We start from the raw sequence: 23943 nt of genomic DNA, 5'->3' as shown, positions 1-23943 counted from the left end.
CCGAAGAACGTCGCACAACAACATCCATTGTGTCTGTTGGTCTGATGGAGGCAATTTGTAAACGAAACAAACTCAATGACTCTCATACTAGCTTCCTTCATCTCACACACATATTCTTAAACACTAACAAGAGTCAAGTGAACAGCAACAAACTGCTACTCACATCTATATATGTACTAACAAAAATAAGGTAAACCAATGCACATACACACACACAACGCCACGCTGCCAAATACTTGCACACATATATACTTATACATGCATATTCACACTATGAACATTTTGACCTACACATTTCTAAGCCTTATTGGAATTTTCTGAACTTTCGGCACTTGTAAACACATGTTTTGGTAAAGAAAGTTCGGAACTTGTGCATATTTGTTATTTTGGACATTTTATTATTTTTATTTTTTAAGAACTGTTTTCACAATAAGGGGAGATAAATCAAGAATACCATATATTAAAATGTCAAAGGTTTGCATATGTAAAAACAAAGCCGATACAAAATAAAAAAAATAATTATCTGAACATTTATTGAATTAAAATTAAGAAAATTCTGAAATGTACACAATTGTCATTATATGACAATGTATGAGGTTTAAAATTATCTAGTTTTGAACAGTTATTGAAATGTGTATGACATTTTTGTTTTGCTTTGTTTTGAAAACATTTTTTTACAAAATTTTAACTTTCTGAAAAAACTAGCATTTAAGCCCGGCGTTGCCCGGGTGTTTGGATGTGTGTGTTGAGCAAAAAAAAAAAAAAAAAAAGTGGTTGTAGGAAGGCAGGCTCGAACCCGTACCGCGAAGGAGGAAAAGAACGGGGGAAAAAACCTGACGTCTTTGCTGTTACGACCACCGCCAAACCGTAAGTGACGTGGGTTTTAATTAAGACTAGATAATCGAAAGAAGAGGATGACTTTCAAAAATATTGGTGAAAAAAGCGATCCCCCCTGTAGAAAAGTACCCAGTTGAAGGTGAAGATATTAATGTTTTTAGCCAATTTTTCGATATTTGTCGTCTAAAAGGTCAAACTTCAAAACAATACTGATCTTGTAAAAATCCATCGCCTCTGTCAAAAGTTTTAGGCAGATATGCAAACATACATTTATATATTGGTAACTAAAAGCTTTCGACCCAAACCGATTAAAAAGATTGCCCTATCTCTGAATACCCTTTATGTAAAATTTCAAATGTTTAGACCAGAAATTGTCTGAGTAATTTGGTAGACCGCAGAAGTCCAAATTTTTTTTTTTTTTTAACTTTGACCCCCTTAAGATTTATTGTTTTGGGCTCAAATCAAGTTATTAAGTTAGATCCATGTCCAAGGAACTTATATCTAAAATTTCAATTGTTTAGACCCAAAATTGGTGGAGAAGTTTGGTAGAGTTCTCAAAGGTCAAATCGTTGAACTTTGACCCCTTAACAACCAAATTTCTGGGCGAAAACGGATTACAAAGATTTTCCCAAATCTCGGTACCCTGTATATCAAATTTAGAGTCTGTAGACTTAAAATTGACAGTTATTGCGTAGGGAAATGTACACACACAGACACGTTTACTTATATATATAGATAAAGGCACTACAAGAATTTTTTAAATTTTATTTTAAATCAGTAAATGTTCTTTAATGTATTTGTTTTGTTTTACTTAAAAGTTACACAAAACTTTAACATTTTCATACAGGGTCTTCCTTATTTTTCTCCCTCTGTTCTGAAAGAAGTTTTTAAAAAATGAAAAATTTATATCAAATAACAAAATGCACAAGTTCTAAACTTTCTTTACCAAAAACACGTTTACACTGAACATTTACTGATTTAAAATAACTCTTGTATAAAAATGTTTTGTTATAAAATTTCGGTTTTCTTTTTTTTTTTTTTTTTTTTTATCAAAAAACTTTATTTTAGGTAGCATCTGTTGATGACCTTTTTATTACTTTAATGTTTCATTTATTTCCATTTTTATCATGCATGTGTATATATATATAAGAAATTTAATTTAAACACTGTAAATTCTAATTTACAACAAATTTATTATTCAACAAGGAATAAAAGTTGAAAACTTAAAATTTTTCTTGTTACAGAGATTTTCTCCAACTGTCTTTTTTCCAAGGAACATAAATTTGTCTCTGATGAGTTGTTTGAATTTTCACCATTCAACGAAACACACATAAGGCAAATTATACTACTAATAAAATAACATGAGTGTGATCTAAATGCATCCTTAGTTTGGTATGTTTACTTCTGAGATATATATTCATTCATTTTCTTTGATAAAACATAACTTTCATATGTCAACTTATATTAAATGTTGGTGTAGTTCTTGGCTATATTTAAAAACACTCCAAGATGGCCTCTACCAAGGTCAGGGACCATGTCACACTATCACACGAATTATAGTTTACCCCAAAAATACAAATCAGATTCTACTTTGAGAGAACATTGCCTGTACACAACCTGAAAAATATCTGGAAAAAAAACAAAAAATTAAAATATATATTATATATTTTTAAACTGGAGTATAACTTTTCTGTATTTAATGTAAAATGAATATCCACTTCCAAACAACTTAGTCGTAATATCGAGACATGGCACCAATTTTTATCAGACGCATTCTGATACAAAATCTACATAACACACAAAGTTCTCTTTATATATTAAACTTGACCTTGTGTCACATTCAGCTCTCATGAGGTATCAGGTAAATCTGGTCATCTTGAATATTCTAACTCTGTAATGGCTGCCAGATGTTTCAGCTCGTAGTTTAATGGGTGTAAGGGCAACAATTTTAGTCTGTTTTGTATTCTTTTGCAAAAATCTCACCTGTTAGTGTGTGTGTCGCTAAAACTTTCAACACTCCCGACCAACACTGACAAAATTGGTATCATGCCTTGACAGAGTACAAAATAGACTTCGTGGTTTAGTGGGGGATGCCCTTTTCTCTACCCTGCAACCCCTCTCCCACAGAAGAGACGTTGCGAGCCTATCCTTGTTTTATCGTTATTTTCATGGCAGGTGCTCGTTTGAACTCCAATCCCTGGTCCCCCCTCGCCAATCTTTCACGAAAAACACCCGTCTAGCTGAATCCACTGTGAAAAATTTCCCCCACTCTATATCTGTGCCTAAATCAAAACGCGGATTTCATGAACAAAGCTTCTTTCTTAGAACTGTACGCCTGTGGAACTCTGTTCCGTCTGCCTGCTTCCCTCCGGACTACAACTTGGATGTCTTCAAGTCTAATGTTAACAAATTCCTAATGAACCGCCCCCCTAATTAAACACTTCATCAAATCTCCTCACTAACGTAATGTACTTGCAATAACCCTTATCCCTGAGTGGCTTCCGGGCCTTGATAAGTGGTGATCACCGTGTAAAAAAAAAAAAAAAAGCTCAGTCTCTTGACTGACAAATATCTCAAAATTGGCCAAAAACATTCATTCTTTCACTATCCACTCGGACGTTTTCTACAAGGAGGGGTCCCTTTTTCATCAACATTTTGCAAGTCATTCACGCCTCTCGTGTAGAGGATAGAATGGTCTGCTTATGTAATTGGCGTTCCTATCCTCATGTGTGAAAGGTAGGTAAAAGATGCAAAGGTCATGTAATGAAGTGACGAAACATACCGACATACGATAACAAATAAATGCAGATTTATTTACATAAAAATACGAGAGAAAAAAGATAGTAAGAATAAGAGACAATAAGATTTTGGTAAGAAGAAATGATTAGTGATGAGACGATTCCAGTATTTTTCCCGATTCAGATTCTTCGTAAATCTCTAAATATCTTACTATAAAACTTTTATTTTTTCCCAATTACTGTAAAAACACATCTTAAATATGCACATATTTTCTCAAATGTAAAAACACATTTGTGAGGGTGTGATCTAGAGATTTTAGTCTTACTGGAAGTTTAAATCCATAAATACTTAATATTTTATTTACTACAAGCAATGGAAGACGTCTTATAAAAACAAAATCAAATAAAAATAGATAATTATAGGAATCAGTTTTGGCATCGGAAAATAGACTCAAATTTTCCTGATTCCAATACCGATTCTGATATCCCAAAAAACTCTGATTTTTCCAATTCTTGATTGCGATTCCGAATAATCGTCCCAAGGCTATTAGTAACGTTACTTGTATTATCATATTTGATGAGAGGCTGACGGCGCGGCCAGGGAAGCAGGCTGGCTATGCCAACTGGAGTGTGTTATTGTCTCATCTTTACTTGTTGAGAGTCCAGTGAAAAAGAGAAAGAAATCTATACTATAAAAAAAGGAAGTGACATAGCTGCATCGCCCTCTGGTGGCAAAGCATGTGTTACTAAAGTTAAAGGGCAATAACCGTGTTTAGTTTAAGAGTACAGTCTTGTGTCTGTTGGTTGAGAAATTTCAATTCCCACAGACGTATGCATAAAACATGTTATTTCAAATGCCCGTGACGTCACAAGTCGTGTGGGCCAGACGACTAAACAGTTCCCTTTGTTCACCTCCTTTTCCTTTTAGCATTACAGGTTCAAGCCTGCCTGCCTGCTTACTACTTTTTTTTTTGTTCTCACACGAGTACTCACTGCTATTTACATTGTTTTAGGGCTCTGCTGATCAATACCCTTACTATAAAAACCTCTCTGCACCCGGGCAATGCCAGGTACCCCCGCTAGCATATATATGTGAGAATGTGTGTGTTTGAGGACACTTCTTATTTATATACTCAAATTTTTGATCCATAGGATATTCAGACATGTGGTAAACTTTTAAATCTGTTTTCATCTGCAAAAAAAAGTCTGCTAAGGGATCAAAATTGCAAAATTGTTATGTTATCAGATTTTTATGTTTGCTAACTGTTTCATGAATGTTTCATGAATGTTTCATGAATGTTTCATGAATGTGCATGCATGAATAGTTCACATTACGTTAAGTTAAAAAAAGTAGTTAGTTTGAAAACACCTTTTCCATGTTGTTGTCCTGTTTATCTAATAATTATAATACTTGACTCACCGTCTTTAGTTTTTTTGGTTTTGATCTCAGCTCGAGTATTTTTTTTTTTTTTTATTTACAAGAAGTGAACTGTTTGAAAAAAAAGATAATGCTTGCACATGCCTCGGTTTCTTTCCGGTTTTTACTTCATTTTTTTTTTTTTTTTTAAGAAATTTAACCTTATGTTTAATACTGGGCAATGCCAGACACATTTGCTAGTCTCTATATATATATAAAGGGCAAAACGTTTGTGTGTGTGTGCGTTTGCATGTCTCGCAAAAACTTTCAATACAGGTGACGGATCCTGACCATTTCATTGTTTTAAAACCTCGTTCCTTCGGCCGACAAATATCAGAAAATTTGGCCAAAAACATTCATTTCTTCACTCTCAACTCAGTTTTGTACAAGGAGGGGTTGTTTTCTGCATCAACATTTTTGCAAAGTCATCGTTTCGTATCAACGCTCTCCACTTCAGCTCGCGTGATGGAGATATAGACTAAGGCGTTACTTTTTTTTTTTTCGCTTACCTTTCCACCTTCGTGTTACGGGTTCAAGCCTGCCTGCTAGCTTTTTTTTTTTTTTTTTTTTTTTTTTTTACCCTTAACCTCCACATCCCCGCAATTTTTTTTTTTTTTTTAAACACCTCTCTCCACCCGGGCTGTCTACTGTTGTTTTGAGTCTTCCCCCCCCCCACACTGCTCCTGCCACTTTTTTTTTTTTTTTTTTTTTTTTTTTTAACACCTCTCTCCACCCGGGATGCCTACCAGTGTTCCTTACTACACCATCTTTCCACATCCGGGCAACGCCAGTTACCTCCACTAGTAAATAATAAAATCCAGCAGTGGTAAAAAAAAAAAAAAAGGAATTGAAATATATTTAAATTTTATTTTACATTACATTTTTTTCTTTCTTTTTTCTTTAAATTTGTAATTAACAAATAATAAAATTGGTACTTATGCAGAATGCAGACCGTACTATTTTTAGATAGAATTTTCAAGTTAAATTTTTATGGTATCTTTTGTTTATTAAATTGTCAGGTGAAAGTACAAAATAGTTACAAAACGCTTTCTCCTCCCTATGGGTTTCTAAATAATGTTATTTCAGCACAATCTCTATTCTGCATGAATACCATAAAATCAAATGGTGTTTTTATAACTGGAGTTGGCTTATATCATAACCTTGCAGGATCTGTGTTCCAGCATTTCCTGGGGGGGGGGGGATATGGCACATGTCAAAATAATTTGCTCAAAATTTAACAATGCAGAAATCTGTGGTCGTTTTGAATAGCTGTTGTTTTTCTGAGTTGATATTCATTGATAATTTTAAGAGTTTGGTAATTATTCTGAATTAACTTGTGTTTATTTTTTAATTTTAATTAGCAGTGATTTTGGTAGCGGTTTTAGTAGTAAAATACTAAGTAAAAGTTGATGCTACACTCTATTTGAAAGATTTGTTTGATTTGTACAGAAGGGTGGATTAAATATAATAAATATGCAGTGGGGATGATTTGAATATACAATTTCTAGAAACACCATTGTCGACTTGGCTAATTGCTTTGCAGTATTGTTTATCATTGAAAGTGCTCTGTTATTTTGTGTGGTAAATTAGAAATTAATACACTAGAAAAACCAACATAGAAAAGTTAGTGAACTTATGTAAGCTACCCCTTTTCTTTGTTTGTTCAACTCTTTATTCATCTTTTCTTTTCACATCTTTCATGACAGCAATCATCGGATTTTTATATCAAGGAAACAAATAAACACTAAAAAGCAAATGTCTCAAATAGCTACCCTCTTTCTCTAATTCGTTTTGATATGTTTTTATTTCCAAAGGCAAGTTAGTTTTCACAGGAACGTATTAACTCAATATTTTCAACCAATGAAAAGCAGGTCAAATTGTCGATGTGTACCAACTAAGTACTCACTAATCAAAAGTTGATTTTAAGGACTATTCAGGTCTGTTTTGAACAAATATCACATTTCAGATTGTCGCCAACAAGTAGTAGTTATGATAAATCCACTCAAGGATAATGGTGTACGGTAGTCATCAAAACAACAGCCTAGTGATTTTTAGTGGTGGAGATTGAGTAGAATTAGATTATTTAAAGGGACTGCTCAACAACAAGAACTTGTTTGCATTAAACTTGAAGATGACCATATTGTAGTCAGCTGGAAAGCAAGTCAGTGGAACAGAAATGTAGGCAGGCAGTTCTAAAAATAAAACAGGAAGGAAGTTTATGAAATTTCTGTTTAAATTTAAGCAGAGATAGAGACTGGGGGAAATTGTTGATAGTCATTATAGTTACAGTGTCCTTTGTGAAAGTTTGGCAGGGGGAGGACCATAGATTAAAGATCAGGTAAGCACTTGCCATGAAAATAACAATAGAGCAAGGACATGCTTGCAACGTCTCTTCTGTGAAAAGAGGTTGCAGGGAGGAGAAAAGAGCATCACCTACTAGATTTTAAAGTCAGTTTTGAACTCTGTGAATAGGTACTCTGAGCAACTCCTGCCCAGATGTGGGAACAGTACTCCAGTTTAGGGTGAGGTTTTGAAGTCAGTTTTGAACTTTGTCAAAGCAAGATAGGTATCATGACAACAGTACTCCATTTTAGGACATACTAGCAGGCTGCTCAGTATTGCCCAGTCGTAAAATGCGGTCGAATATGATATTTTGATGAATGCAGATTTCATATTTATTATATTTTGACCCAATATACCGTAATGATTTAAAGTTTTAAAAAAATGACTTGCGCGCTATCACCAAAACATTTAGTTTACAATTTACTTTTTCCTTTTACTTTTATACCTGAGCTATGAAGATATGTTTGCTGCAAGGCTAAAAATTAAAGCATGAACCAATAGCTATTACGTTGTGCATGAAGCGAGTCACACTACAACTGAATTTTCATGAGCAAAATCAACTTTACTTTATAGAAAGGAGAGCAGAGATTTTACCAGTACACCAATTCTTTTATTTGGTTCAACGTGAAATACAAATATTGAAAGAAGGATCCAAGCCGTGTTTCTTTTTGCAGCAACATTTTATGCAATCCCAGCAATAATCATCAATGTAAGATTTTCCTTTTCTGGCCTGGAATGACATTAGCTGTTGGCATTTATCGCAAATACTGTAGCGATTAAACCCTGGGTGCCAACTATCTGATGGTACTAATGTTATCGGAAGTTTGTATGACTAAATCTCCTGAAACGATTTACAAGATAAAGTTCAGCAATTGTACAATATAGTTTACAAGAAAAAAAGGGGGACAGAAAAAAAAAAAAAAATGTCCAACAAGTAACTGTCACCAGAAGTAATAAATGTTACTTTTCTACCTACAGAGTGGAACAATAAAATTGTCATCTTAGAAAAGATGACATGATTCCATTTTCATTTGATGAAAATTGGTTTTCATTTTTTTTTTTTTTTTTTGTTTTTGTTACTGACCATTTACTAGTTGGCTAGTTGTGTACAAATCCCAAGAGCGATAGGAGCCTTCTATCATGTCTGAAAGTGAAGTGACACAATGTTCAACAAGCAAGATCAGAGATGTGCTGCTGTATAAATCTTTCTTTCTACTGATCCAAGTTATGACAACAGGACCATTGCCAGCACCTTCAAAATGCAAATCTGGACAGCACAGCTCAACAAAGTTTCCAGCCATGGTTATGGTCTTTGGTGTGGTTTCAAGTGAGGGCCACATCATGTCACCTCACACCTTAAAAGTTAACACCAAAATGTACCTGGATGTGCTGAAGAGTGTAGTGATCCCCTGGTGCAATCAGATGGCTGCTGGCAGACCCTGTGTGTAGCAGTAGAATTCGACACCGACCCAGGCTCGGCTTTAGAAGGAGTGCTGCGATTTTGTATCCTTCTCTTACTGGCCCCCGCCTCCTCCTCCCCTGATCTGAACCCGCTGAATTACTTTGTTTGTACGTCAAGAACATCACCAAAATGACCTCCCACAACACCTATGCCAGCCTGATCACCACCATCCATCGAGTATTCGCCAAGCTCCTGCCAGCACTTGTGGAAAAGGCATGTTCCCTGTTCCGGACCCATATTGAGGCAGTGATTGAGACTGAAGGTGGTTACATCGAATAGATGTCAGCTCTAATATATCAAATTATCTGAATTGATTTTTTTTTTTTTTGTCAATAAATTTTTAAAATAAAGCTGTAATATTGTTTTCTTTAGGGTGAAAAATTTATCGTTCCGCTCTGTACATGCATTATTGTGTGTGCGTTTAAATTCTTTAAAAGCGTTTTTATTTTAATCGAAGATTCTGTTCAAAATGAGATATTGTTACATTTTCATAATAGAGAACCGGCACATGTCGGACATTACCAAAGTTTTGAGTTTTTCGTCTTTCTTTGGGAAAAAAAATACCTAACTGTAAAAATGTACTATTTCGTTTAATTAAAAGGAGAAAACGATGCAAAAGTAATCGGTCTTCGGTGATTTCCAAAAACTGGAGTCGGCCATTTTGAATTCTGACTCTAACGATATCATATTTGAATGAAATCTTTAAATTGAAATTAAATAAAAAAAACTTTCAAAGACTTCAAAACACACAAAAAATATTTAGGTAGGTAGAAAAGTAACTTTTATTGCCGTTGGCAACAGTTATTTGTTGAATATTTGTTTTTTGTTTATTTGTTTTTTTGTTTGTTTTTTTTTTTTTTTTTTCAGACCCTTTTTTCCTGTTAATTATAATTAATTATAATACATTCAGACAAAGGTCTGAGATTGGTACGATTTTTAAGAATTATAAGGCATAATTACCGTGTGAGATCAAGCAAAAATCTAAAAATTCTGCAAAAGTTGAACAGGACCAAAATAATTATTTTCACTTTTTTTTTTTTACTTCAGTCGAAGTTCTCCGAAGTCAAGGGGCCCACAACCTGGGGCTAACACTTGAACTTTGAACTCAATATGAGATAGATATTCGAATGTTCCATTTAAGTCTTTGTTTCCTTATCTCTTAAACACTGAGTTAGTAAAGAAATTGAGAACATAATTTTCCTCTCCCCAATTAACCATTTGTATACGTTGTAGTATATCTTTCATTTTGGTCTCTTGGTCTTACTAAATTCTAGGACAAGAATTTATCTAGTCTGGTGGAGTATCTAGCTTCGTGCTATTACTTGAGGTAATATCACTTGGAGAAAGTGCACCATTCCTCGGAAAAGCTGTGTGGTAGCCTTAGTGAGGAGATCTTATTTGGGCTGCGAATACTATGTGATTTTGAATATTTGGTCAGGGTTTACTTCTATGAAAAAAAGTATCCTCATGCCAGGTTGTTCTAACAAACCCCCTGTACAGAGAGACCTTAAACACTCGAGGACAGTGTCTAGTAGGCATTCAACCCTTATACCAGTTGAAATGCGAGATCCAACCTTTATAGAGTTGAAATGTTCAAGTCTAAATATTTAGATGTGGGAGTGTAGACCAGATTTTTTTTTTTCTTTTTTAATTCATTTTTAAATAATATTTTATTACTTTTGTTTGCCTACCGGCTTAAATGAAAAATAATTCTAGCATCTTTTGTTCCTCTGTATAAAACCAAATTTAGCCAACATGACTCTTTCATCTAGACGATTTTTTTTTTTTTTTTTTTTTACAAAGGAGTCACCACTTATCAAGACCCGGAGGACACTCAAGGATAAGGGTTAATAAGTGTACAGTAGTCAATGAGACAATATCATAGTAATCGTTAGTGGAAACTTGGTAAATTAGATTACTTAAGAGAACAGCTCATCAAGAACTTGTTTACATTGGACTTGAAGACGACCATATTGTAATTAGCTGGAAAGCATACAAACGGAAGAGAGTTCCACACGCGTGCAGTTTTAAGAAAGAAGCTTTGTTCGTGGAATCTACGTTTAAGTTTAGGCACAGATAAAGAGTGGAGGAAGTTCAAAAGAGAGTCGCCAACCTAATAGGTTCTGAATTGTCAGCTAGTTTCAGCCTCTGCCCCACTAATGAAATGTTGCATCCTTCTGCCTGTTTTACAAGTATTTTAATGATATATGCTCCGACAAACCTTGTACCTAAATACCCTCGACGAACCCGACAAGCAGCAAAATCCCACCCCTACACAGTACAGATCCCCAGAGCCTTCTACTCCAATAGTTTCTTCCCTTAAACTGCTAGACTTTGGAATTCCCTAGTGGGATCCTGCTTCCCTGACTGTACTGACATGCAGAAGTTCAAGTGTAATGTAAACAGACATCTTGCTGCCAAACTCCCTACATAGTATCCCTGCAATTATGTCCCAGAATGTAGCCTCCTACATCAAAGTGGTACCGAGCCTTGGGTATTTTTTACGACCTACCCCAGCGTAGCATAAAAACTCCAACCACCCTATGTTAAGAACGGCTTTCGGAATAAACACCTCCCAACCTCCCATGTTAAGAACGACTTTCGAGGTTGGGGGTTTATTCCGAAAGCCGTTCTTAACATGGAAAGGTTGAGGTGTTTCTGGGGCACGTAAGGCAATGAAAAAAAAATTATTGACGGTGGTTCCAACTAGACGAGTGATTTTCGTAAAAATTTGACAAGGGGGTCATAAATGTATTTCCAAATTTATAATGACCAGTTATTTTAAGAGTGACTGATACTGAACCTTGTACATTAGTATATACGAATATATAAACATATACACATTTTTTGTTGTTTTGTTTTGTTTTGTTTTTTTTTTTTGTTTTTTTTTTTTAAATCGATTAACTTACCTTCTTAAGGTTTCCATTATTTTAATCCAAGGTATGTTTATTAAATTCAGTTATTTGACTGTTATATCCTGTCTTTTTCCCCCTCCGAATCCAAGTTAAAAATAATCGCGTGGTCGTTGTTTCTAAATAAACCAACAACAGGTGTCCGTTTCCTCCGAGCCAGTCATTTTCCACGTCAACTCACAGGACATTAACAGCGACACTCCACAGGCTTTATCTTCTGCTTTTTTTTTTTTTTTTTTTTTTTTTTGTTTTTTTTTTAATTTAAAGAGACGTCATCATAAACTTCTGAATCTGTTTTGTTTTTAGATTATTTTTTCATCTCTCTCTCTCTCTCTCTCTCTCTCTCACTCTCTTTCTCTCTCTCTCACTCTCTTTCTCTCTCTCTTTCTCTCTCTCTCTCTCTCTTAATTGTTGACATTTTACTCTCTGACTTTAAATTGGTCTTTTCTTTCTTTCTTTTACACACCGGCTTGAAACTGCTACAATGTTAGACATAAAGTTAGTTTATAGTGAGGAATCTAGCTTCCCCGCCTCTTTAAAAAAAAATTGAGGGGGGGGTATACTGAACAGATGCAAAAGTTGCTGTGATTTGACCCACCAGTATTTTCTCATGAGGAAGATAATGCCTAGGAAGATAGCATCCTATGAGTGAACCATAATACACTCTGATATGTCAGAGAACCTGCCCCAAGGACAAGATCAGATTACTAACGGTAGACACAAAAGTTGTGATCAGACACGCTGGGTCGCTGGTATACCTTCTCACAAAATGAGATAATCTACATACACATACACTCAGGTCTCATAAGATCCGTTTTTCCACCACAAATAAAATAAAATCAAACATGTAAATAAACGGTGTTTATTTACACAAAAAATAACAAGTAAAAAACGAATCATTTTTTCTTTTTTTAGTGTTCAAAAAGGTGCGTCTGGATAGACAGTTCTTGCAAATGTGAAACTTATTGAGACTGTTCGTTGTTTTGACAAGAAAAAGCAGAGAGTGTCCTTTGTTTTCTCGGGGAGAAAACGAGCTTAATTTTTGTGTGTGCTAGCAAAAATAGAAGTTAAATGTCCTTGCGTGCGGTTGAATATCTGCATTATTCACTTTTTTTTTTTATTTAACTTAAGTGAGTTTTAAGATATCAAGGGGGCTCCCTTCTGGAGCTAACACTTGATTCTGTTATGATTTAAATTTATATCCGAGGGCTCTTTTAAGAATAGATGCTGTTCTCTTTATGGCTGCTATTTGTATCTCGTTACAGCTTCGTCTTCCAGGAATTGCTTCTAAGTATTTCTGAAGGTACTTTTTTTTTTTTTATTAAACCAGTTGCTCCTATCACAACCGGTATAATGTTTATTTCTTTCAGAGACCATGTGGTTTTTAGATCATTTTTTCGGTCCTGATATTTTGTTATCTTTTCCCATTCAGCTCTATTAAGGTCAAAATCATTTGGGACTATGCCATCAATAATGAGCGCAGTTCTTTCAGGCTTGTTCCATATTACAATATCTAGTTTGATAGCTTTGTCTTTTATATATCTGCCCGCCTGTATGTCTTTGTCATAGAACACGATCACTTTTCCGTTTGATGTTATCGGTGGTGGTTTCTGTTCCCAGATGTTCGTTGCTCTGTCAAGTTGCATCTCTCCACAGATCTTCCAATGGAGGTACTTACATACTTTGTTGTGACGGGCAGTGTAAAGGCCATCTGCCAATAAGATTGGACATGCAGACATTAGGTGGCTTGGGCTCTCAATTGCTGAGTGGCAAAACCGGCATTCGTGTGTGTGCGTGCGTGTGTGTGGATAAGCGTTTGTGTGTGTGTGCGTGCGTGCATGTGGATAATCGTGTTTTGTCATGCTGGCGGAAAAATGTTGCGACGGAGTCGTTGACACAAATAAAGAAGTGAGGAACGCAGAGTGCGGAGCACCGAGTGAGTGAGTGAATTCGTTTAAGTATTTGTCGATCGGCTCCCAGGTGATGTGAGAAAAAGGTTTTAAAAATTAAATTCTTCTTTGAACATTGATTGGTTGAAAAGTGCACTCTTTTATCACGTGGTATGCTTTCAACTACGTCCGCCAAACAAAACGCATTTTAAGTTTTGTTCCCCACACAATTTGCATGGGCATATTTTTTAAAAATCTTTGGGTCTCTGAAATTTATCTTTTTTTTTTTTTGGTTTTTTGTTTGCGCGCGTAATTGGGTTTTTATTTGTTTGTTATTTTTAGAACAAGAAGTGAATGCATTTTTTTTTTTTTTTTTTTAATCGCACAATACCTATTAAGTTGAATTTGTTTGTTTTTTTCCGCTCCCCACATTGAGATTAAGTCTTTTTCTTTTAAAAATTATTTAAACGAACTTTTGGGTTTGTTTTACAATACACATTGGAACGAAAAACTTATCAAAAGTAAGTTACTTTTCTACCTATCTGAAAATGTTTTTAGTGGTTTTACTCCTTTTTAAAACGTTTATTCGGTTCAAAAAACAAATAGTGTCTAGCATTACATGTGGACAAGAAAAATGGCTGTGAATCGACGCATAGATATTTGAAGTCTTGATAATGACTTAAAAATAAAATACTGCTTGAAACCCACCCAATAAATGTTACCATGACGTTTATTGGGTTGGTTTCAAATGGTATTTTTTTATTTTTATGTCAATAGCGAAACTTCAAATATTTATGTCAATTCACGGCTATTTTTCTTGTTCTTACATAATATTAGACACTGCTTTTCAAACCAAATAAACGTTTTAAAGTGAGAAAAAAAACACTAAAAATTTTTCCAGATAGGTAGAAGAGTAACTTGTCTTATTTTTGATAACATTTATTTGTTATATATTTGAATTTTTTGACCACTTTTTGCTGCTGTATTCAACAATAAATGTAAACTTTTTGATATACTTAGTCACAGAAAGTTAACATATTTGCATATTCCTTTGAAAAACGAGCGTTAATTATTTTTTATGTTTTCTGATTAGATGATTGGTTTAATTTCAATATTTATGTTGAATATTATTAATGCATAGTTTCTACATTCTGTATAATTGTGTAGAATTTAAAATGAAAACGTTATAGCATCATATATTTATTTTTATTTTACTTATAAAACAGTAATCTATGGACATGCATGTTTTGAAGTCCATCCCCTCTCATCAGGGGAGCTTGACTGTTTCTAGGATTCGACCCTAAGACCATATGTATTATGGTCTAGTGCGTTAACTGTTGCACCACAAAGTCTTAGATCATTTTTTATCGCTTTTAAACATGTAGATTTTTTGTTGATTTTTTAACAATAATACGGTTAATAGCGTCTTCAACCTTAAAGAACTTTTTCCTTTGAAAATCCCCATATTTTTTTTGGGGGGGGCGTAAACAAATATTATTTATTTTAATTATATATAAGTGACCTTTTAGTTGATAATAAATTCTAATAACAGTTTCTGGAAATTAAAAATTTAATGCTTACTACAGACGGTAATATCTCAGAATAATATTCTCAATAACATTTCTATCCAGTCATGGCTGATGGAATGAGAATAATCTACTGACAATAGATTCAATAAAGGATTCAGTTCAAAATTTTGTATAGGTTCTCAAATTCGGTATAAAGATTCTCAAGTCTGAAAAGCTACACCAGAAAACAGTTAACATTGACCAAAGCTTTGTAAAAATAACGTTCAAGATGAGAATAGTAGTCTAAATAATCCAAATTATTAATCCTCATCTCAAAAATTGCAAAACAAACAGGAAAATAATGGGTATATTTGCCAACGACACCACGCTCTATAGCAGGCACGTGGGTAAAACTAATGAGCACATATCTAAGGTAATGGCGGAAACGCTAGAGAAAGACCTTCAGTCTGTAGTGGAATGGGGTAAAAATGGATGGTAATGTTCAACGCTGCCAAGACAAAGCTTGTGTCCTTTAATAATTACTTGAAACCTTACCAACCACCAATAGCTATGACTAAAGATAAATTACCTGAAAGTATTTTGTTCAAGTTCCTTGGCTTAACGTTAACAGGAAACCTGAGTTGAATAGATACATTGAGATCATTGCCAAGGCTGCTGCGAAGAAGGTGGGCTCTCTCTACCGTGCTAGAAAGTACCTGAAAGTATCCTGTATCTCTACAAAGCCATCATTTGCCCACGTATGAAGTGCTGCTGTCACATTTGAGCTGGTGCATTTGCTACTAGTCTCTCGCTTCTGGACAGGATCCAAAAGAGAATCGCCAACCTGATAGGTCCTGAACTGTCATCTAAGCTTCAGCCCCTGTCCCATCGAGGAAATGTTGCATCCCTCTGTCTGTTTTACAAGTATTTTAATGATGGATTTTCTGACAAGCTACAAGCCCTTGTGCCCCCTCGATGAAAATACCACTGACAAATCCGACAGGCAACAAAATCCCACCCCCTACACAGTAGATCCCTAGATGTAGGAAGGCCTTCTACTCTAATAGCTTTTTCCCTAGAACTGCTAGACTTTGGTATTCTCTTTCGGTTTCCTGCTTCCCTAACTGTACTGACATGCAGAAGTTCAAGTGTAATGTGAACAGAAATCTTGCTGCTAAACTCCCTACATAGTATCCCTGCAACTTGGGTCCCTGATAGTAGCCCCTACATCAAAGTGGCAATGTGCCTTGTTTAGGGTGAAAATGTAATAATAATAAAAAAAATATATATCTATATAATGTTAAGAAATTGTAAAAATTTAAATAATACATTCCTTTTTTTTTTCATAATTACCTCCCTTCTAAACATGGTTTCATTTTTTTTTATTTTTTTTTTTTTTTTACTGGGTTGAAAAATATTTTTATTTGGTAAATCCAATAATCCTATCCTAAAATAATTTGGAACTTTCTTTAGGGTGTTGGGTTGAAATCAAAGCTGAAATGGCAGACAGTGTGTTTATAGACAGATGGACAATAAATCCTGGATGGGTATAAGCTGAAGACTTTCTGAAGATTTAATTGAATTCAGGCCAAGAATAGTGAAGCCCTTCATGCACCGTGAATTATTAGGATTTTTGTTTTGTTTTTATCAATTCACCAAAAATAATTAAGACGTCAAATATCACCTTGGCATTACGCTCAGAACTGATCTTTGAAAACAACAAACGAAAATAACTAGTTCAAGATTAAAAAAAAAATTCTAATCTCATTTTAACCATTTTGTCCAAATTTCTGAAATATTGAATTTTAATGTCGGCTCGACTAGTGGTTAACAACTATGGCAGTCATCCTTCATCCCATATCCAACTTATCTTCGGATGACACTCGACAAGACACGGTCATACAGAACCCACATCAAGAAGCTTTTTTACGTTGCTTGTAACTCTGGCTAACAGCTGTTGGGGAGCTGAGGTGCAGACACTGCACTTGTCAGCTTTAGTACTGTGCTACTCAACTGCAGAATACTGCTCATTCTGTAAAGGTTGATGTCAAGCTCAACAAGATATGCAGGACGATTATCAGCAACCTGAAATTGACCAGCCTGCTATCTGTCTACAGAATGTCTGGAATCACTTCACCACAGATCCATCGAGAGACGATAGCAAAGACAGAGCGTGGCAAGTAAAGCAACGACAATCGCCAACCTCTATTTGGGCACCAAGAGATGCCGCAGTGACTGCCATCTCACAAAGAGTTTTGCTACTGTTACAGACCTCTGACAAACACCAGCATCCTTCTGCCTTTATTGATGGAATGAATCTGTCAAAGACAACAACAATGAGGCTCTCCCAGCACTGAAAGAAGACCTCCCAGCAGACTCTGAATTCCCTCAAAAAGAGTGGGTAACACTCAACTGGGCCTGAGCAAAGGTTGCCAAAACACGAAACAACCTGCACAAGTATGACTATGTATAGGACACTCTGTGTCCCTATGGTGCTGACATGTAGACTATCGCACATATCCTCACAGACTGTCCCCTAAGCGAGGCATGCTCTGATGTGGAGTTGAGGTATGCCTCAGGCACTGCCTGATGATGGATCTCAAGAGGGAGTGAAACACCATGATGATGATGATGATTGCCTGTAAAGATTTCCAACAAACCAGACAAATAAACAAAAATAGACAACGAAATCGCAACATTTTATCTACAACATTAAAAGAAACCCAAATCTTAGGAAGATCTCCATTATTCCAATAATTATAAGAGCAACTGGATTCACGAAAAAGAATTTTCAAAACTACCCAACAAATATATCCGGTGAACTAAGTGCAAATTCAAATAATTGCACCTAGAATGGATGATTAGAATTTTAAAAAGATCTCTCGGTTGGAATGTATGAGATAGCAGTTGAATGTCTGGCATCCAGTAGGATACCCCATTCTCAGCTTGAACAAAATTATAAGAAAATTGGGAAAACAGTTATACTATAACTCTAATTGCAAGTCATGTTCAATATTGGTTACTGAAAGTTTCTTACTGTCGATAATGAGTTACTAGTTTACTAGTATAGTTTTCTACAAACATGGCATAGTTACAGAGAGTTACAACTTACAGGGATGGAATGTAATTTTAACAGTGGAGCGTGGATTATGACAACTTTTGTCTGTCCAGGGATATGAACAAGCAACAAATTAAAAGAAATAAAACTAATAAAATAAAAAAATATTTACTTTAACATAAAACATACAAATAATATTTACAAGTAAAAAAACTTTCTTAGTACTACTGCTACAAGCTTTGAAAGTGATTATAATGTCTATAGTGTTGATGGTAAAAGGGAGATAAGAACTACTGACTTCAAATCAAATGTTTTATAGTTTTGTTTTTTTTTTTGTCTTTTTTTACAAAGTAGTCACCGCTTATGAAGGCTTGGAGGCGACTCGAGGATAAGAGATAATGAGTGTAAAGGGAAGAAGTAGTAATCGTTAGTAATGGAAATTTGGTAAATTGGATGGGGGGGGGGGCATCAAGAATTTGTTCACTTTGGACCTGAAGACAACCATTTGGAAAGCCGGAAAACGGAAAAGAGTTCAACAGGTGTGCAGTTCTAAGAAAGAAACTTTGTTCATGGAATCTACGTTTAGGTTTAGGCACAAATAAAGAGTGGGGGAAATTATTGATAGTGGTTTCAGCTAGATGAGTGTTTTTCATGAAAGGACAGAGGGAGCATAGATTGGAGCTCAGACGAACATTTGCCATGAAAATAATGATAAAACAGACAGGCTCGCAATGTTTCTTCTGTAGAAAAGACATTGCAGGAAAGAGAAAAGGGCATCTCTCACTAGGCTACAAATTTATTTTGAACTCTGTCAAGGCAGGATAAGCTGCTTCTAGCAGCTCCTGCCCAGATGTGGCAATAGTACTCCACCCCTAGACGTACTTGTCTCTTATACAGGTAGAGAATTGCATCGACAATGAGATATCTACTAGAACGGTAGAACGATTCCACCATTTTCCCAGTAGTCTTGGCAACGAATTTGATTTACGGGTTCTATTTCAGATCAGGAGTAAGGTTAGACATAGAAGCTTATCAAAACATGGAGCTTCTCAGAGACGAGAGCCATTCATATCATTTTTTTTTTTTTTTTTTTTTTTTAAGTACCACTTATCAAGGCCCAGAGGCCACTTGAAGATAAGGGTTAGTGAGCGTACAGTAATCAATGGGATAATATCATAGTAATCATTAGTAATGGAAATTTGGTAGATTGGATTACTTAAGGGGGGGGGGTCATCAAGAATTTGTTTATGTTGGACTTAAAGACAACCAAGCTGAGAAACAAGCAAATGGAAGAGAGTTCCACAAGTGTGCAGTTCTAAGAAAGAAGCTTTGTTCATGGAATCTACGTTCTGACTTAGGCACACTCAAAGAGTGGGAAAAATTATTGACAGTGGTTTCAGCTAGACAGGTGAGGCCAGACAAGGGTCAGAGCATTAATAATGGAAAGAGAGAAGCTTGGTTTTAGATGCATTAATATAACCAGCCATCTCTTTCTCCATTGCACCACATGATCAAGATCAGAGGAAAGAGAATCAGAGAGAACTTGGTCATGGAAACCATATTGCATGTCACTGAGGAGGTTATTGTTGTTTTTTTTTTTTTTTTTTTTTTTTTTATTCAATTTTCACCCCAAACAAGGCACAGTGCCACTTTGAAGCAGGGGGCTACTATTAGGGAATTAATTAGCGGGGTCATTATGAAGGGAGAAGAGTAGAAAGATGTTTGTTAACATTACACTTGAACTTCTGCATATCATTGCAGTTGGGAAAGCAGAATCCCGGAAGGGAGTTCCAAAGACCCGCAGTTCTGGGGAAGAAACTATTGGAGTAAAAGGCTTTCTTGCACCTAGGGATCTCCACTGTAAAGGGATGAGACTTAGTAGCTTGTCGGGTTTGTCGGGGGTAGTTACGTCGGGGAGGTACAAGTGTTTGCAGTTCGTCAGAGCATTCACCATTAAAGTATTTGTAGAACAGGCAGAGGGATGCAACATCTCGTCGATGGGACAGAGGTTGAAGCCCAGATGACAGTTCAGGACCTATCAGGTTTGCGACTCTTTTTTGAACCCTGTCCAGGAGCGAGAGACAAGCAGCAGATGCACCAGCCCAGATGTGACAACAGTACTCCATACATGGGCGAATGGTTGCCTTATAGAAGTATAGGATACTGGCAGGCGTAAGTAGTTTTCTAGCACGGTAGAGGGAGCCAACCTTCCTTGCAGCAGCCTTGGCAATGCTCTCAATGTATCTATTCCAGTTCATATTCCCTGTAAACGTTAGGCCAAGGAGTTTAAAAGAAGTACTTTCAGGCAATGTGTTCTTGGCCATTGCTATTGGTGGTAGAGAAGGTTTCTTGTAGTTATTGAAGGAAACAAGCTTAGTCTTAGCAGCATTGAATGAGACCAACCATTTTTGTCCCCATTCCACTACGGATTGGAGGTCATCCTCTAGTGTTTCTGCCATTTTCTTGGATATGTGTTCATTTGTTTTCCCCTCATATCTGTTATAGAGAGTGGTGTCATCGGCAAATATACCCATCTCCGAAACAATATTATCAGGGAGGTCGTTTATGAATATCAGGAACAATAGAGGTCCAAGGATAGACCCCTGAGGCACTCCCGCATTTATGTCATATTGTTTGGATGTACGTCCGTCGAGGACAACTTTGATTTTTCTATTACTTAAGAAGGATTTAATTACGTTATGAATTCTTCCAGTGATTCCATATGATCTAATTTTCCTTAGAAGACCATCGTGCCATACCCTGTCAAAAGCCTTAGATATATCAAGCGCCACCGCTCTACCCTCCCCTGTTTTATCCAATGAACGGTATATACGTTCAGAAACTACAGTTAAGATATCTGCTGTTGAACGGGCTTGCCTGAATCCATATTGTTTGTCAGTCAAGACTTTAGCAGCTGTTAGGTGCTGGACTAGGGCTTTATTAACTAAGGACTCAAATATTTTGGCGAAAAGCGGGAGGAGGCTAATGGGGCGATAATTTAGTGGGTCAGTTCTTTCACCAGAATTCTTGAAGACTGGTACCACAGAGGCGGTTTTCCAGCAGTCGGGAAAACAAGATTCGTTAAGGCATTTATTGTAAAGTTTGGACAGAACTGGAGCAACCTCGGCAGAGCATTCTTTTAATAGCACAGCCGGGATGAGATCTGGTCCACATGCTTTAGAGGTGTCTAGGTTTTTTATAATAGCATGTACCTGAGAAGGGGTGATTTTCAAGTCGTCAAGTGTGGCGTCTGTTCGCAGAGGAAAATCAGGGAGTGAGTGGTGTACCGAGTTCAGTGTGGAGTTTGAGGCAAACCGACTGGCAAGCAGATTAGCCTTGTCAGTTGCCGTGCAAGCAACCTCATGATTGTTTGTTAGTGGGGGAATAATTGACTGTCCATTATTAACTACGCTGTTGTAGATTTTCCAAAAATCCCGGGTTCCTAATTTCTGTGCTTCGATGCGCTTTCTGGTGGTTTCAGAGTAATCTGACTTAGCTGTGTCTATCACTCTCTTACAATTATTTCTAGCTTCTATAAACTTCTGTTTATTTGAGCTGGACTTATGTCGGTTGAATCTGCGGAACGCATGCTGCCTTTGACAAATGGCAGCTGCACAAGCAGAAGTAAACCATTGGGGGGAGTGGGGCTTGCTATAGTATTTCCGTGCGGGAACATGTGCTTCAATAGCAGTTTTGAACCATTCAGTTGTCTCATTTGCACACTGTTCCGCTGGAAGAGTAAAGATATTTTGCCATGGGGCATCTCTGATGAGCTCCCTGATGGCTTCCCAATCAGCCTTTTTATAATACCTCGTTGTTTTGAGTAGTGGGTCTTCAGTTTTAGGGCGAGAATTTAGGCTGATTTCTACCATTATCACAGCGTGATCAGCATTCCCGAGTGGGCTATGGGCATTTGTTGTACAGTCATTGGGAACTGTTGTCAGAAAGAGATCTAGAAGTGAGGCATGTTGATCGTGCTGGTCTGGGAAACGTGTCGGAAATGTAACCATCTGAGATAGGGAATGAGATATAGAGAAGCTATATGTGGCGCTACCAGCTACGTCTGTGTGATTTGAGAATCCTAGCCAGTTACTGTGGTGGACATTGAAGTCACCAAATACATGTATTTGTGCGCTAGTATCGAGGGAGAGTGCTATATCTATGCTGTCTGAGACTTTGTTTATTAGGGTTGACTACTTCTCTATTTAACAGATTCCAGCAACTTACTCATGACAAACAAGTGACTGATTGGTCTGTATTGAGAGGGAGATGACCGATCACCTGAATTGATGAGGTTTTCCAGGATGTTGGGAAGCAATTTTTAAGACAACGCTTAAACAGCTTTGTAAGTGGGTAAAATCTAATAAAAACAGTAAAATATAATTCGTCGGAAGAAAATATACAGGAATCTTTGTATTTACTGATACCTTAGTTTCTTCAAATGATGTGGTGTTTGGTTTTTAAGGAGTTTATTACGCATGGATTTTCATCCTAAAAACATTATCGGAATTCCTTCCAATTTAACAATTGACGCAGTGCAGCATCCTTATATAGTTTTCTGCACAGAATTTTTGTGATTATTCCAGATTGTTCCGAAAACATTCTAAATAGGATATTTTAATATTCTATTTATTTTTATAAGGAAAATGGAATGTCATAACAACATTGAAATTGATGTAACACTTATCAACCTTAAACTAGTGCACTGGAAAGCATTGCCATCATTAAATCATAAGAGTTCCAGAATCAGAAGAACCAAAATGTATTATTATTTACTCACTAGTAGTAGTCACACAAGTCATCATCAAAGATTACTCTTTGAGAACAACATGTGGCATTCTCTGGAGTCTTGAGTGACAACAAGTCTCTCCAGATTTCCAGTAGTCTCCACCTCTCTCGATAACCTTTTCAAAAGAATTTGCATTATCACAACGCTCCTTTTACCATTGATTTCTTGTTGGCAGTAACTCTTGGTCTCCACTGGAATTTGGGTGGCAATAAGCCTCCCTAAGGTCTCAGTCCTCTTCGCACTCAACCAGCAGAAATTTAACTGGTGCTTTCTTTCCTAAGTCTTTTCCATCCTCCTTGACCTTCCTCACTTATTTGGTGTGGTGCCAATGTCTGGTTACACGCACATACAAAAAAAAGCGGGGGAGGTGGGGGGGGCAGTATCTTAAAATTATATCATTTCCGTTTTTATGATACCATGTGATGTTCCTTTCTTTTACATCTGTAGTCATTTCTGTGTATCTAGTTTGTATCTGAAGTTCATGTGTGTTAATCTCTGCATTCAAGGGTTTTCCTTAATATATCTGCAGATCTGAACATCTACAGAATGCCAACATCAATATATTACATTTGAGTGAGTCACCTGTGGAATTTCCACAGGTTCTGCTAGTCATCATCATCATCATTATTAACAAACTGTATTTAGTCACAGCTGTGACATGACAAATGAATGTGTACTACACTGTCCACTCCCAGAATGAATACTACACTACCAACCCAATCTACTCTAAGGAGGAAATAATGCTTGGAAGGATGGTCTCCTAACAACAGAATATAACATTAACTCTAAGGATGGGTATAATGAAATAATAAATCTAAGAAACCCTGAACATTTTCAAATCAACAACAAAATGTATGAGATTTAAATCATTCCCTTAATCATTTTAATTCACAGCTGCTGCTGCTGCTGCTCTCTATAATTCCCTCCTCACACCATTTCTTGTCTTGTTGAAAAAAAAATTCTTGATGGAAACAATTATTATTCTGTTTG

The 23943-nt window shown here is 36.2% G+C and overlaps 2 protein-coding genes across 2 annotated transcripts in view; one reads left to right on the top strand and one right to left on the bottom strand.

The window, feature by feature from the left end:
- Nucleotides 1-12069, bottom strand: part of LOC145242161 (solute carrier family 41 member 1-like) — a 125302-nt gene extending 113233 nt beyond the window's left edge. Inside the window, exon 1 of the mRNA XM_080105489.1 lies at nt 11707-12069. The gene's annotated coding sequence lies outside the window, so the exon portion shown is untranslated. The remainder of the gene's footprint in view (nt 1-11706) is intronic.
- Nucleotides 1-23943, top strand: part of LOC145243585 (uncharacterized) — a 68856-nt gene that overhangs the window by 14722 nt on the left and 30191 nt on the right. The window lies entirely within an intron of this gene.

Source organism: Euprymna scolopes, chromosome 1 (assembly GCF_053919585.1).
Source record: "Euprymna scolopes isolate OS-2025 chromosome 1, ASM5391958v1, whole genome shotgun sequence".
In the NCBI taxonomy this organism is placed as follows: domain Eukaryota; kingdom Metazoa; phylum Mollusca; class Cephalopoda; order Sepiida; family Sepiolidae; genus Euprymna; species Euprymna scolopes.
Note: the sequence above shows the minus strand (reverse complement) of the source record. Positions and strands in the feature narration are given on the sequence as shown.